At 45.8% G+C, this 10,728-nt stretch overlaps 1 pseudogene; it reads left to right on the top strand.

Annotated features, from left to right (window-relative positions):
* Positions 1-395: 395 nt before the first annotated feature.
* LOC141270615 (uncharacterized) overlaps positions 396-10,728 on the top strand; it is a 31,654-nt pseudogene continuing 21,321 nt past the window's right edge.

Below are 10,728 nucleotides of genomic sequence, written 5' to 3'. Positions count from 1 at the left end.
GCTCCGCTCCGTACACGCGCGGCTCCGCTCCGTACTCCTCGTACACGCGCGGCTCCGCTCCGTACGCCTCGTACACGCGCGGCTCTGCTCCGTACGCCTCGTACACGCGCGGCTCCGCTCCGTACGCCTCGTACACGCGCGGCTCCGCTCCGTACACCTCGTACACGCGCGGCTCTGCTCCGTACACCTCGTACACGCGCGGCTCTGCTCCGTACACCTCGTACACGCGCGGCTCCGCTCCGTACACCTCGTACACACGGCTCTGCTACATCCACACTGTAAACCCCTCCTGACCCCACACATAACCTTCACCTCATCCAGCACCATGACAACCAGCACAGCAGAGTCCTGCATCCACTGAGGCCCCTGATCATGTGACCCCTGACTCCTCCCCTCCTGTGACCTCATCACAGGTCCTGTGCGCACAGAACAGCCATATATGTGGTGGCGGCTCTGCAGGTGGAGGTATGTGGAGAGACCCCATTACTGGGCGCAGGGGGCATTAACCCCTTCACTACTGATAGTGATGTTTTTCTGCAGACACTTTATAAGGATCCTGCCGCTTTGTTCCTCTTCCTCTGATAGATACGACCCAACTATGGAAGACAGGAAGTAATGAAACACGTATTACAAAGTACAGGGCCCCTTTCTTTCCCCCCACACAGTATAATGTTACCCCAGTATCTCCATCCCCCCACACACTATGACACTAGAAGTTGCCCCCCACACAATGACACCACCCACCTCCTAATATATAACCCCCCCTTCCCCCATTCCTGGTGCAGATACAGATGACCCCGGGACACAGCACCGACCTCCGGGATCAGTTCCCCAGTCTGGAGATGTGGATCCTGCCAGTGCTATAGACATAGCTCCCAACCGTCCCGGTTTCTGCGTGACTGTCCCGGTTCAGCTGTTTTCCCAACAACTATACTTACCTCACCTCTCTCCCAGGTTCTCATCTCCCTGTAGCTCCTCCTCCTCGGGGGGCAGGGCCAATCATCTCTTAGTACATAAATTAACCCCTTAATAACATCTGACGTACTAATACGCGTCTGTGCCCTGGGACTTAAGAGCCAGACCCATATTAGTACGTCATCGTGATCGCGCGCGCACACAGGCTGTGCGGGCGCGATCGCCGCCGGGTGTCAGCTGATTGTTACAGCTGACACCCGGTACTATGTGCAGGGAGCGGTCCTGCACCGCTCCCAGCACATTAACCCCCGCGATGCTGCGATCGAAGTCGATCGCGGCATTGCGGGGGCAAGGGGAGGTGATCGGCGATACTCACCTCCTCTTCCAGCGCAGTCTGCAAAGGCTTCCCGGGTGTTGCCATGACGACCCGATGTCGTCATGACAACATCCGGGTCACCAAAGAGCAGGAAGATTGCTTGGACATGCGCAGTGCATCTCCAAGCAATCTTCACACTGTGCACTTCTGACAGCCTTCATGGCATAGGGATGGTGCTCCATTCCTGTGCCATGCAGGCGATCAGAAAAAAAAAAAAGTGAAAGTCCCAGAGTGGGACAAAGTAATAAAGTGTATAAACTGTGTGAAAGTGGAAAAAAAAAAAAAAAAATGTGCAAAAATATTATAAAAAAATAAAAAAAATAATACACCAAAAATAAAAATATAATGTACCCATCAATAAATATTATTATAAAAAAAATAAAAAAAAACCAATAAAAGTACACATATTTGGTATCGCCGCGTCCGGAACAACCTGACCTATAAAACTGTCCCACTAGTTAACCCCTTCAGTGAACACGGTAAAAAAAAAAAAAAAAAAACGAAGCAAAAAACAATGCTTTATCACCATACCGCCAAACAAAAAGTGGAATAACACGCGATCAAAAAGACGCATATAAATAAAAATTATACCGCTGAAAACGTCATCTCGTCCTGCAAAAAACAAGCCGCCATACAGCTCCATCAGCCGAAAAATAAAAAAGTTATAGCTCTCAGAATAAAGCGATACTAAAAAATATTTTTTTCTATAAAATAGCTTTTATTGTGTATAAGCACCAAAACATAGAAAAATGATACAAATGTGGTACCGCTGTAAACGTACTGACCCGAAGAATAAAGCTACCTCATCAATTTTACCACACGCGGAACAGAATAAAAAAAAAAAAAAAAAAACAATTCCTGAATTGTTGGTTTTTGTTTATTCTGCCTCCCAAAAATCGGAATAGAAAGCGATCAAAAAATGTCACGTGCCTGAAAATGGCACCAATAACAATGTCAAGTCATCCCGCAAAAAACGAGCCGTCACATGACTGTCTGCCAAAATCTGGAAAAATTATAGCTCTCAAAATATGGCGATGCAAAAACTAGATTTTACAAAAAATGCGTCTTTTAGTGTGTGACAGCTGTCAGTCATAAAAACCCCATATGATTCTGGCATTGCTGTAATCACACCGACCCGAAGAATAAAGTCGTCTAATCACTTATACCGCACAAGGAACGGCGTCAAAAATAAACTCTTGGGTTAGGATTGGGCTAGGGTTAGGGCTGGGTTTGGGGCTAGGGTTGTGCTGGGGCTAGGGTTGTGCTGGGTCTAGGGTTGTGCTGGGTCTAGGGTTGTGCTGGGTCTAGGGTTGTGCTGGGTCTAGGGTTGTGCTGGGGCTAGGGTTGTGCTAGGGTTAGGGCTGGGGTTGGGATTTTTTTCAAAAGTAAGAAAAAAAGATGACGATATGGCGACTAGTGTTGAGAGCAAGTGCTCGCTACTTGAGTTTGCATCGGGTGCTCTGGTATGCATTGAGTATCGTGGGTATTTGAGTGACATGCTCGAGTCTCTGCCCCATATGCTTCGCGGCCAAAAAACTTTACGGGGATTGCCTGCCATGCACGAGCGATCCCCGCATGTTTTTTTCTGGGTGTCTAATAACCGTGAAACATGCGGAGCAGGGACTCGAGCATGTCACTCGAGCACACGCTGTACATGGTGCATACCTGAGTACCCGATGCAAACTCAAGTAGCGAGCACTTGCGCTCAAGAATAATGACAACTTATTCAATATGATGACCTAATGTAAACAAATTCTGTGCCGTACCTCTGGGTTCAAAATGTTCACTATACACCTTAATAAAATCCTTGAGGGGTATAGTTTCCAAAATGGGGACACTTGTGGGGGAGCTCCACTGTTTAGGCACATCACGGGCTCTCCAAACGCGACATGGTGTCCGCTAACAAATTGAATGGAAAATCGGCTCAAACTGTTAGCGGACGCCATGTTGCGTTTGGAGAGCCCCTGTGTGCCCAAACATTGGAGCTCCCCCACAAGTGACCCCATTTTGGAAACTTGACCCCCCAAGGCACCTATCTAGATGCATAGTGAGCACTTGGAACCCCAGGTGCTTCACAAATTGATTCGTAAAAATGAAAAAGTGTTTTTTTTTTCACTTTTTCATTATTACGAATCAATTTGTGAAGCACCTGGGGGTTGCAACTGCTCACTATGCATCTAGAAAGGTGCCTTGGGGGGTCTAGTTTCCAAAATGGGGTCACTTGTGGGGGAGCTCCAAAGTTTGGGCACAGAGGGGCTCTCCAAACGCAATGTGGTGTCCGCTAACAATTTGAGCCGATTTTCCATTCAATTTGTTAGCGGATACCATGTTGCATTTAGAGAGTCCCTGTGTGCCCAAACATTGGAGCTCCACCACAAGTGACCCCATTTTGGAAACTAGACCCCCCAAGGCACCTATCTAGATGCATAGTGAGCAGTTGGAACCCCCAGGTGCTTCACAAATTGATTCGTAACAATGAAAAAGTGTTTTTTTTTTTCACTTTTTCATTTTTACGAATCAATTTGTGAAGCACCTGGGGGTTGCAACTGCTCACTATGCATCTAGATAGGTGCCTTGGGGGGTCTAGTTTCCAAAATGGGGTCACTTGTGGGGGAGCTCCAATGCTTGGGCACACAGGGGCTCTCTAAACGCAACATGGTGTCCGCTAATTATTCAAGCAAATTTTACAATCAAAAAGTCAAATGGCGCTCCTTCCCTTCCGAGCCCTACAGTGCGCCCAAACAGTGTTTTTTCCCCAAATATTGGGTATCTGCGTGCCCAGGGGAAATTGCACAACAAATTTTGCGGTCCATTTTTTCTTGTTACCCCTGTGAAAATAAAAAAAATTGGGTCTAAAGTAACATTTTTGTGAAAAAAGTTAAATGTTCATTTTTTTCTTCCACATTCAAAAAATTCCTATGAAGCACCTGAAGGGTTAATAAAGTTCTTGAATGTGGTTTTGAGCACCTTGAGGGGTGCAGTTTTTAGAATGGTGTCACTTTTGGGTATTTTCTGTCATAAAGACCTCTCAAAGTGACTTCAAATGTGATGTGGTCCCTAAAAAAATGGTTTTGTAAATTTTGTTAGAAAAATGAGAAATCGCTGGTCAACTTTTAACCCTTATAGCTCCCTAACAAAAAAAAATTTTGGTTCCAAAATTGTGCTGATGTAAAGTAGACATGTGGGAAATGTTATTTATTAACTCTTTTGTGTGACATATCGCTCTGATTTCAGGGCTTAAAAATTCAAATTTTGAAAATTGCAAAATTTTCAAAATTTTCGCCAAATTTCCGTTTTTTTCACAAATAAACGCAAGTGATATCGAAGAAATTTTTCCACAATCATGAAGTACAATATGTCACGAAAAAACAATCTCAGAATCAGGGGGATCCGTTGAAGCGTTCCAGAGTAATTACCTCATAAAGTGACAGTGGTCAGAATTGTAAAAATTGGCCCGGTCATTAACGTGCCAACCACCCACGGGGCTTAAGGGGTTAAAGAAGTTGTCCGGTACTTTTTTTTAATTGCCCAATGTATTCAGCATGTGGGCATAAGTATATTTGTAAATACCTTGTGTTTCTGATAATGCCTGTGAGGGGCGCTATCGGTGGCTGCTCACAGGCATCACGTGACCCCGCACTAACGTCACGACAAGTGAGGCATGATTCAGCACTGCGGTCCCCGCGGTGGCTGCTGGGTTGTGGGCGGGGTTATTCCCCTGCGTCACACCCAGCATCCACCGCGTGCTTTCCCAATGAATGGGGAGAGGCAGAGCGCGCGATGGATGCCAGGTGTGATGCAGGGACTAACCCCGCCCACAACCAGCAGCCACCAGTGGAACGCAGAAGAGGGACCCTCGGCTGCAGCCTGGACTTGTCGTGACGTCAGAGCCGGCTGCAGCCGGGGGTCACGTGATGCCTGTGAGCGGCCAGTGATAGCGCCACTCACAGGCATTATCTGCAACAGAAGGTATTTACAGAGATATTTATGCTCACATGCTGAATACTTTGGGCAACTTAAAAAAAAAGTACCGGATACCCCTTTAAATTATACATTCACATCCTCTCACTCCTTATATCTGTCTCACACTTACAAATCACAGTGTCACACCAAACTTCTCAGTGCTCACAGGCTGTGTGCTCTAACCACTGAGCAACAGCCCGTAATGATAAAGAAAGGAGATTTTGGTTATCTTGACCCTACATTTCAATGAGGCCAGCAGCAGAGTATACATCTCCTATACATAACAATGTATTTTTATGTTGGCTGTATACTGAGGTGAAGAAAAATATTTATCTTGTTCCTATAAAGCTATAACCCCACGCTCCGTAATGGCAGCGTTTTGGACGCCGCTGCATCCAAAGTGCTGCATTCTACATTAGAAGCACAGTGGATGGATTTATAGAAATCCCGCACCCACTGTGCTTAAACTCGCCAGCGGCTCGGATTTACAAGCCGCAGCACGTCCCTTTCTGTTGCGTAGACGCTGGTCTCCACTATGAAATTTCCACAATAGAATCATATTGGATGTCGTAACTCCACATGGTTCAGTGAACACATGTGGATTTACCTGCGTGATTAGAACACAGTGAGAATACGCTGCGTCCAAAGCGCTGCTGTTCCTGATCATGGTAATGTAGCCTAAAAGTATTAAAAATAATAATAAGCAATTAAAAATTTCCCTTTTTTCAGCGTCTACTCAGGTCTTGAACTCACAACCTTCACATTACAGATAGATGGGAGCTTTAGTGTGTTGAGCGACAAGTTCCAGTGGTATAATGAGGAGGATTTCATATACTTGATCTGTACTGCAGACTATGACTATAGGCTGATAGAACTGATAGGAATATACTGCTGTGTGCAATGTATGGATTTCTATTCTACAGGGAGAATCCGGGTATGTGCCCACGATGTGTACCAGCTTGCGGCCCTGACACTGCGGAATAGCCACCGGCAGCCTTCTTATAACTGATTAAGCCATGCTTCTTTTTTTGCCATCAAATAGGATGAAAATACACAGATGTGTTTCTTCCTGCGTTTTTGCAGCGTTTTTTTCACCACCCATTACTTCCTATGGTGAAAAAACTCTGCGAAAACGCTGAAAAAAGTGACATGTTTTCCAAAAACACAACCAAGCCAGAAAATACGCAGTAAGCAAAAAGCAACATGTGTGAACAGAGAATTCTGGTTTCTCATAGACTTTGCTGGTACTGCAGGACGCAGCTGAAAATTTGCATGAAAATCTGCTGCAAAATACACAGCAAAACACAACTTGTGTGAACATAGCATTTTTATCTCCAGTAATTGTATTATTACACAGGATTCTTTATGATATTACATCGGCATTACATGTTCTTCCCATTCAGATCACTACAATATCGGAACTTCTATATAAGAGGATTTTTCAGATTTACCCATCAAGGATGAATATGGACAGAGACAAGATGGCGGAGAGGATATTACACCTCACCCTAGACATCCTCTTCCGCCTTACTGGAGAGGTGAGAGATTCTGATGACGTCACATTACATCATTCTTATCTATGGGAATAACAGATGGACAGAACTGGAGAGGTGAGGACTCTGGAAACACCTGTAGTGAGATTTATTAATGTGTCTCTCCATAACCAGGATTACACAGTAGTGAAGAAGACCTCTAGTGAGCGCTGTCAGGCCCCTGTGTCTGAGGGACGGGGAAGACCCCTGAGCCCAATCACGAGGCCTCCACCTAACCCCCTGATACATGAGGACATCAATGACCAGAATATCCTAGAACTCACCTACAAGATGATTGAGCTGCTGACTGGAGAGGTGACACTGCTGGGAATGCTGGGACATTCTAAAGTAACACTATGAAGGGATGGGGCAATGATGGTATCATTGTATGTGTCAGGTTCCTGTAAGGTGTCAGGATGTCTCCATCTATTTCTCCATGGAGGAGTGGGAGTATTTAGAAGAACACAAAGATCTGTACATGGACATCATGATGGAGGTTCCCCAGCCCCTCACATCACCAGGTAATAGAACTAAATTCACACGGCCTATAATTATCTATCTGTATGTAAAGAATGAATTCTGCCCCTGTATATGTTTCCTCCAGTTCTATCCAGTAAGATGACAACAGCAGAGAGATGTCCCCATCCTCTTCTTCCACAGGACTGTAATCAAGAAAATCCTAATGTTCCTCAGGATCATCAGGTAGGTGGAAGGAAGGTATCATGAGATCTCTCCTATAATTTGTAGACGGCTGTGAAGGTCTTGTGTTCAGTCTTATTTTATCCACCAGTATTATATGTTTTATACTTGTGTAATGAGGATTAGAGCTGATCATATATTACTACACCTATTTGTGGGAGTTCTGTGCCTAAAAAAAAAAAACACTTTTTTTTTTTTTTTGCTGTGCTCCTGTGTCTCTGGGAGTACCATGCCAAAAACCCATTGTGCACTCTGCACCCATGTCTGTGGGAGTACTGCACCAAAAAGCCTGTCTCTGCCTTGTGCAAAGTGCCATAACAGCCTGGTAGTCGTGGGAGTGTGCCTCATCTTCCAATCTTTTTCCAATCCAATTCAGTCTTTTTAAAATTGTCTCAAATTTTTTTGGAGGCCAAATAAAGTTGTTGTTTTTTTGCCATCTTGTTCTGTTTCATGTTGTCTCATATGAGTATCACCTGATGGAAATGAGTGTTCCTTCTGGTCACATACATCTCTTCCATAGTCCACAATATGCTAGCTTCTTTCCATGCATTCATTGACAGATTCAGACTGTTTATGGTCAATTATAGACATAGATTCCCAAAGGAAGGCAAAATTAACTGATTTAATGACCACTGGCAGTTGTATTCTGCACCTGTATTTGTGAAAGTACTCTGTGAAAAAGCCTGTGTGTACTCATCAAAAAAGCCTCTGTGGGGTACTCTGCAAAACAGCCTCTTGTTGTGTTTTTTTTATTTCAATTTTTGGAGGCCCCAAAACATTGAGAATGGCAAATAGAATGATCAAACTGCAGTGAAGTATAACACTGGGTGGGTGCACGCCTCTATTCAGCCAAAGTCCTGTAGAATCCACGCCTGGTTAATTTTAATAAATGTGAGCTTGCCCACGTTGCCTGTAGACTGGCTGATGTGCCTGTGGACTCCGACTCCTCAGCCCTGTAAGTAAAGATGGTACGTTGTCCTTGTAGCAGGGATCCAGCAGGGTAGCCACCCAGTAATCAGCACTGATAACAATCCAGTCAACTCAGCGGTCGTTGCGCAGACACAGCAGCATGTAGTGGCTCATGTGTGCGAGGCTGCCCAGAGGCAAAAATTAGCTGCCCGCAGTGGGAGGCGTATCGTCTGTATCCCCCCAGCCATGCGCCAGTGATTGCCGTGTTCTGCTTTGAGTGCCATCCTGCTGTGAGCACGGTTCCTCCTCCTACAAACCTGTCCCCTTGCTAGACAGTTGTATATCTGGTCACTGTTGGTACGGGAATCCACTCTCCGAGCCACGTGTGCATGACTGGCCTGATAATGGTGTGAATGGTCCCTGTTCCTCCTCCTCTTGCTCTTATGCCACCGCCTCACCCATCATTGCCTGAAGCTTGTTTGCAAGGAGGCATAAAAGTGGGATAGTAACGCACAGTCTCTCCAGCATTTGCAAGGTGGAGGTCCACCTTGTTGGTACATCACATATGAGTCAGTGAGCGTGAACACTAGGAGACCTCCTAGTTTAGTCTAGTGTCACCCTGTCTCAACTATCGACCCTATATTGACTCTTCACCAATCGCCGCACCTGTGCCTGGCCTTGTCTTTCCCTGGCGTATGGCTAAAGCTGGGGAAGGGAGGAGATGAGCACTAGTCGATCTCACTAAACACTATAGACAACAAGGGTAGACCAACAGGGGGAAATTGCTTAGCTTTAGACGACTCCAGACAAATGCGCACACGTCCTCAAGCTCCAGAGAGGACGAAGTACTGCTCTTGCTAAGCCTTCACAAGTAGTAATGAATATTGCCGGCAACTCCCTCTGAAACACAGCAGGTATTTATATACCCAGGCAGGGTGTTAATTAGCCAGAGGGAAGTAGCCGCTGGTTCCTAGAGACAGCCTCTAAGAAGATGTCTGTAATGCCAAATGTAGAGATCTCCTGCAACCAACTGCAGGGCGACTGTCACCTCTGACACACCCGTGACAGCAGCTCATGCTTTGCATTCAGATGCCTCGTAATGCAGGTTGTGCTCGAGTTAAAAACATTTATGTCTTGCTTGAGTCTCTGATGGCACAGCGTGGAAACCACCCATGTCTTGTCAGGGAGCTCCTTTGAGCTTGTTTTAGTGTGCTTAGTTTGTCGGCGCGGTGGGCAGTTGCAGCCGATGTACTGGCTAGGGGCCGACCACTGTGCTTTTGCACCCTGCTTCCTCTTTTGCTGTGCAGCTGGAGCAACGTGACTACCACGTCTTCCTCCGAACTGTCCACGTCACTTGGATAGCCTTGACTCCATGTAGGGTCTAAGACCTCATCATCCATCATCACATCGTCCCCCATTGCATCATCGCACCTCTCCAGTCTGTCTTTAACTTTGCTGCTCGACTAATCCACCTCTCTCTGAGCTACTTCTCTGTTTCTACCCTGTGCAAATCCCTTCATTGCCTCCCAATTCCACAACATATCCTCTTCAAGCTACTAACAATGACCTTGAAAGCCATCCATAATCTGTCTCCCCATATATCTCTGAACTAATCTCCCGATATTTCCCACCACGTAAACTCCAGTCCTCCCGAGACCTCCTTCTTTCCTCCACAATCGTACGTTCCTCATCCAATTGCCTGGAAGACTTCTACTGAGTATCCTCCATTGCAATGATTAAGAACTTATAGTTCGAAACGCGTTTGCTGTTCCTTCTCCAAGGTGGACTTTTTATGTATTTTTTCATGACCCAATAAACTATGGATTTTAGAAGATTGTTCAGCTGGATCTTCCTTGTTCCTCAAAAGTTGGGAGGTATGTTCTTTGGATACCGTGGACAGTCCCGGATTTGGGTCTATGCCCTGCAGTCTCAGATGTCTGCTGAATGGTCCCTCACTGCCACGACACCCCCCCCCCCGACATCTCTTCCTGCCAGGGTAGAAAGAAATGGTAAATGGGCGACAATGAGGTGTGGTCAGGGACATGGCAAAAATGTGCCAATACCCACTGCTTAATTGTCCCATAACTGTGACATCATCACAGGTTTTGTAATCACAAAAAAAACATATCTATTATGCAGCTCTGCAGGTAGAGGTATGTGGAGATTCCACATTACTGGGCACAGGGGACATTAACCCCTTCACTACTGTAATGCAGCGGCTTGCTTGGCATTACTGTAATGATCCAGGGTGTGTTTTGGGCTGACCATGTACCTTCCCCCTCAGGTGACTGGTCACATGACTGTGACATAGCACAGGTCCTGTATGCACAGAAT

The sequence above is a fragment of the Phyllobates terribilis genome, unplaced genomic scaffold, assembly GCF_046119375.1.
Source record: "Phyllobates terribilis strain yellow unplaced genomic scaffold, ASM4611937v1 Scaffold_5__5_contigs__length_657084704, whole genome shotgun sequence".
In the NCBI taxonomy this organism is placed as follows: Eukaryota; Metazoa; Chordata; class Amphibia; order Anura; family Dendrobatidae; genus Phyllobates; species Phyllobates terribilis.
The sequence above is the reverse complement of the archived record's forward strand: the minus strand, read 5'-3'. Positions and strand labels throughout refer to the sequence as shown.